Below are 6,310 nucleotides of genomic sequence, written 5' to 3'. Positions count from 1 at the left end.
ATTGAAAGGTGGAAGAAAGTTGTCTTCTCTGATGAGAAAAAATTTAACCTCGATGGTCCTGATGGCTTCCAACGTTACTGGCATGACAAGGAGATCCCACCTGAGGTGTTTTCTACACGGCACAGTGGTGGGGGCGCCATCATGATTTGGGGTGCGTTTTCCTTCAATGGAACAATGGAGCTTCAGGTTGTGCAGGGGCGTCAAACAGCAGCTGGCTATGTGGAGATGTTGCAGTGGGCATCCCTCATGACTGAGGGCCCTCGTCTGTGTGGTAATGATTGGGTTTTTCAACAGGACAATGCTGCAGTTCACAATGCCCGCCTGACAAAGGAGTTCTTCCAAGAGAATAACATCACTCTTTTGGACCATTCTGCATGTTCCCCGGATCTAAACCCAATTGAGAACATTTGGGGATGGATGGCAAGGGAAGTTAACAAAAATGGACATCAGTTCCAGATAGTGGATGCCCTTTGTGAAGCCATCTTCAACACTTGGAACAACGTTCCCACTAGCCTCCTGGAAACACTGGCATAAAGCATGCCTAAACGATTGTTTGAAGTCATCAACAAGAATGGTGGAGCTACTCATTACTGAGTCCTTTTTTTTTGACACTTTGATTTCTGTGTTGGGGGGGTTTCGGTTTTTTTTTTGAGCTATGGTCTTAAACTTTTGATTAGCTGAAAAAAATCATGTTTGAGTGTAAATGCAGTTTTCAATTAATTCCCCGCTCAAAAGTTTTTGTCTCTTACGCTGATTTCTTCTTTTAACATTGTGAAGCTCTACTTAGAACCTTCTTAAGATCCAATAGTGCAAAATGCAAATTCTTGCAATTTTTTGATTGGTCTTAAGATTTTGATCAAGGCTGTAGAGGCGTCAATCAGTGAGAATTACTGGACTGTAAACTCCCATGGGAGACAGCAACTTCCTATGATGGTTCTGCAGGGAAAGCTCATACTTGTAGTTGGGCCTTGCAGAAAAAAGCAGGGAAATGTATAATGTATTACCAGTTCACTTAGGTTATTAAGTAATTATTTACCTCTTCTTAATGACAAAGTCAACCATCCTGTTCCAAAACAACTGAACTGAGGGAGTTTTACACATCTATTCTTTAAATGCAAAGTGTGTCAAGAATAGAACTAAAATCTAACCAATTTTAAATTTGATGTCACCACCCTTGCTCTTCAAAACAGCATATTTCTTTTAGGGTCATTTGCACCAAGTCAAGGATGTAGTAGCTGTGGGTTTGGTCAGAAAAGGAGGCTTCCTAATGAAAAGCAGATACAGAACTAATACATCAGGGAGTACCATCACTGAGGCCTTTGATTCAGCCAAAATCTATTCCAGGACAATGACACCTCCAACATAGAGCTAATGTTGTTAAAAACTGTCGCCAATACAAAGAAGAACAAGGAGTCCTGGAAGTGATGGTATGGTCCCCCACAGAGCCATATCTCAAAATCTAGAGATTTGTCTAAAATTACATGAAGTGACAGAGGGATTCGAGCCAGAACATAGTTGGCTGGTTGGTTTTCTAAGGTGTTTGGAACAGCCTACTTGCTGAGATCCTTCAAATACTGTGCTCAGGTGTACAGAAGAACTCTTGTTGTACTAAAGACAAAGGGTGGTCCCACTAATTATTAATTTGACTTGGTTGTTTACTTTGCATTATTAGTTGATACAAATATAAAATTTATATATATGTATAATTGTTCACACCAGTCCAAAATTGCTGCATGTTTTGGTTTTGAATAAAACTGCCAACTGGGTGAACAGCAAAATGCATTATGTAGCTGATAACACAGCAACCCATCGTTAATGTGAACAGCTCTATGCAAAGTTAAAATGAAGAAAAAATAGGTCTGCCTTTATTTCTTAGATTTATTTATTTATTTTAATCGGCATTAACTGTTGGCATTAACCCAGTTTATTTGTTAGCAACAGATCTTCTGAACCACTGGCGGGATTTTAATTAAACTCTTAGAAAGTAGACTGTACATGAGATTCCACAGCTGATAACCTTTTGGAGAAAACTCAAATCAAGATGGCTGCCACTGCAAATGGACATTAGCTAATACAAACTTTTGCTTTTTGAGTTTTGTGAATATTGAGCTAAAATGTGGTGAGACAGTAGCTGGGCATCATTCAACACATACTCTGAAAGCCTACATATCTCATGAGATTGTGCAAAAAGTCATTTACAAGGTTTGACCAAAACGGCTGTAACTTTGATTGTAAGATAATCTTAGTTTAAAACCTTGGCATGAAAGTAGGTGGGCCATGTGCAATCCTTCAGAGAATGCCAGGTCTTTAATTTTTAATGTCGATTAGAGCGTAACACCTTAAAAATATAAAATAATAAACAAGAGCCTGATAGAAAACTTCCTGGGTAAATGTATTCACCAGTTTTGTTTCTTAATGAGTTTTCTTTGTTTTGGGGGGCTGTATTACACTGTGATTTCACTGTAAAACAAGAACAGCTTATGCATTTTAACTGGGCAGGTTCAGGTTTATACATATTTCAGTCTTAAACAGTTTTGGTTGAGGGTCTGAACAAGTGATGGAATTCAAACTCAGGCATGTCTCAAATCCCCACATCAAGGTCCTCCTCCAAGCAAACTTCTGCTGGAAACTCTCCAGGGTCTCCACTTTGGAACTGTGAGTGGGGAAAAAGAGAGGAATGTTGGTAGGGGGTGGGAGCTGGAGATTAATTGGACTACTTCGTCCACTGTGACATCTTACTTCTCCACATTCACCAATGAAACAAGGCAACTGTAAAACTGTACAAGATGGGGCTTGTTTAAGGAAGCACTGCCTCATCATCACAGTATGTAATGAAGCCAAACTCCGAACAGTAAAAGACACGAGGGACCAAATGCTAAGCCTATAGGACACAAAGAATTACATCATGTCATTGAATATCTGTGAGATCTATCTATATAAAGGCGAATATCTGTTGTTTTGCTGCAGTTTTTCATCTCCCACAGATTAAAAGCCTACGAGTGAAATGTAAAACTGAATAAAGCTGCTAAATTCAGCATAACAAAATAAATCTATCTATGACATAGCACAGCCATATTAGCCATAGATATGTGAAACTAAATACTGGTACATCAGATCTTTATGTAGTTCTTATTGTATGCAGGCAGGACCTTATATTCTTTTTCTTGTTGTAGCTGTTTTGGTCAAATCTTTAAAAAAAAACGTTAATTGCTATCTTATGCTAGATCGCGAGACGCCATGCCCAGAGTATGTGTTGTACATAACTCTAGCTACCACCACATTTAATTTTTGCTCAATATCTGTAAATGTGACAGAGTTACAGCAATTTTTGTGTTGGAAAATATTGATTAGCTATGGTGGCCATCTTGAATTGGCTTGACTCCCAGTGCTAATCAGTTGTATAAATAAATCTAATGATTACATTAGGGAGGTTTCATTGAAATCCACACAGAGGTTCATGAAATATTTTGCTAACAGACAAACAGGGTTGAGTCCAGCAGTTAATGCTAATGTTTTAAACAAATATCCTGTACAATGAGTATAACTTGGAGTATGTGTTGTGAATTTGTCTCTGATTCTACAACATCTAATTGAAGCACAAGTTGTGTAAGGCTGACTGGATTATAGCCAGTTTAGTGTTTTTCAAATATAGCTGGCTGTGGTGGCCATCTTGAACTGGGTTAGCTCCAAAAGTTAAATAACTATAGATGTACATCCAGTGATTATTTCCTGAAAGTTTTATTAAATTCCATCCAGTGGCTCATGAGATATTTTGCTAACAGGCAAACAGAGTTAACTCCAAATAGTTAATGGCAAAATTTTAAACAAAGATCTTGCACCGTCTGTTAGAGCTCAGAATATGTATTGGTGATCTGCCTCAGCTACTACCACAGCAATTCAAGGTCAAAATCGTTTGTCAGTTTGAGAAATTTTGTTTTTGATGGTCAGTTGGTTGTGGCAGCTATCTTGAATAGGGTTGATTCCAAGTGTAGATGTTCATCCAGGTTTCATTAAAGTTTGTCCAGTGATTAAAAAAATATTTTGCAAACAGACAAACATGCAAACATTTGAGCACACACAGAAAAACATTATTGTCCGCCTTCGCCTTTTGGCAGCGGACAATAAATAAAGCTATGAGACATTTATGAGTAAGTTGCATGAATTGTTTTAGTGGCACATACAGCATTACCAGTATTACCTTTTTATTATCTGCTTTTTTGTACTTTAACTACTTTACCCAATTTTGGAAACATCACTGCAAAGCAAATGACTCTAAACTGATATAAGGTACACTTGCACTACAATCAGCAGTTTCATTTCTTCCTGACTCCACTTAGAACGTGATTGGATAACAGACGTTCAGCAGAATAACTGCAAAAAGCAAAAACAAATCAGTGATTAGCAGAAATGATCAGATAAATGACTGTGATATTGCCTCTTTAGCTTTATTTATTGCACATTTTTGTGTTAATGTGATGTCAGTGATGCATTTCAACGTAATGAGCTGAGACAATGGTAAATTAGTTGCTAGTAAATTGATACATGGCTGTTCTTTTCACTGGGTTTCCCCACGGGAGGCTACTACTGCTGCTGGCACCTTACTGAGAGTTTCTAACATTAGTTTTGCACCCCCTTGGGCTTTTGTGTCTCTTTCCAAACAGACGGTAGAAGATCTTTTCATTGTTAACTTACATACTTTATGGAAAGTGTGTGCAAAGGTCTTGAGGCACCTCTCTATATTGTTTGCTGCCAAAAGGTTAAAGGTAGGCAGCAGTGTCTTTGCCCTTGTACGTGTTTGTCTGTCTGTCTGTTAGCAAAATTAACTCATTAAGCACTTTTGGAAAATAATCATTGGAAGTACATCTACGGCTGAGAGTCAGCCCAATTTGAGATGGCTGCCACAGCTAGTCAACGTTAGCCAACACAAAAATGGCTATAACTCAGTCAAATCCAAGTTTGATGTTGTAGTGGCTGAGAGTCATCCCCTAGCGTATATTTTAATCACATAAATCCTTGAAATATTGAATGAGATTGTGCACAACATTGTCAGCTAAACCTTTGTCCTTTCTCGACAGAAAAATGATCTTAATTTAAAATTCCAGTTATGAAAGGTGGCGGGTGATGTGCATTCCCTCAAGGAATGCTTTAATTTCTTATTGTTTTAACTTAGGTTGACTCAAATGTTAATGAGATGTACTAGATGCACAGCCAGTAATAACTTTCTCAGAGTTTCATTAAAATCCACTCACTGATTCATGAGTTTTTGGGCTCTCAGACAGGGTTAATGCCAAAGTTTTAAGCAAAGATCTTGCACAACATGTCACATTAAGAGTATATGTTGAGGATGACTCTCAGCTAATTCCACACCCAAATTTTTTTTTGTTTGATAACAATTATCAGCTTTGGTGGTAATCTTGAATTGGATTGACTCCAAATGTTATTCAGCTGTAGACATACATTCAATGATTACTTTCATCAAAACCTGTCCAGGTGTTCACAAACTATTTTGCTGTGGGACAAACAGGGTTGACTCCCAACAGTTAATTCTAAAGTTTCAAGCAAAGATCTCACGCAACAAGAAGCACATGGAGTCTGTGTTGGGGATAACTCTCAAACACCACCACACCCAATTTTAGCCCAATATCTGTAAAATTGGCTCAATTGTAGCCATGTTTGAGTAACCTGTGTCCTATAAAGTCACCTTATTGTTGAGGGTCCATTTCCGACTGTGTGACCTCACTTCCTCTGCCTCCTCTCCAATGTGGCTGTGGCATGAGTTTTCCAAACTATTCTAATAACAATAAAAATACATGAGGTGGAACACTATTTCAGTGGTCAGGGTTTTTTTCCAGGGACTGAAAAGGAAATGAGTAAATTTTAAATGGGTTACCTACCTTCTGCTACGTGTGCATTAGGATTAAATTATTTTTTTCCCTTCTGCCAAAGCTCTTGGATTTTTCTCCCCCTCTTTTTTTATATGCATTTTTTGACTATATTCTTTCCCCATTCCATGGATTAGGGACTATTCTCTCTTTGCATTTTGAATCGATTCTTGCTTTTTGACCTTTATGATTCCTGAAGGTTTAATAACTGGACTGGACAATACAAAACCTTCAAAAATTGTTGACATTACTTGTTTGTTTATTTTTTTAAATTTTGTTTTCCCTCCTAATTGTTAATGTTGCTCTTACTTGTTTAGAATATCAATATATTTTCAAGTTAAATCTTATCTTTTGGTTCTTGTTTTCATTCACATCCAGGCTCCATTAAGAACAATTCTTCCGATGCTGATAATAGTCAGTTAACTAGT

The 6,310-nt window shown here is 37.7% G+C and overlaps 1 long non-coding RNA gene across 5 annotated transcripts in view; it reads left to right on the top strand.

Moving 5' to 3' along the window:
• Positions 1 to 6,310, top strand: part of LOC108241164 — a 31,876-nt gene that overhangs the window by 3,343 nt on the left and 22,223 nt on the right. The window lies entirely within an intron of this gene.

The sequence above is a fragment of the Kryptolebias marmoratus genome, linkage group LG24 (assembly GCF_001649575.2).
Source record: "Kryptolebias marmoratus isolate JLee-2015 linkage group LG24, ASM164957v2, whole genome shotgun sequence".
Lineage (NCBI taxonomy): Eukaryota > Metazoa > Chordata > Actinopteri > Cyprinodontiformes > Rivulidae > Kryptolebias > Kryptolebias marmoratus.
The sequence above is the reverse complement of the archived record's forward strand: the minus strand, read 5'-3'. Positions and strand labels throughout refer to the sequence as shown.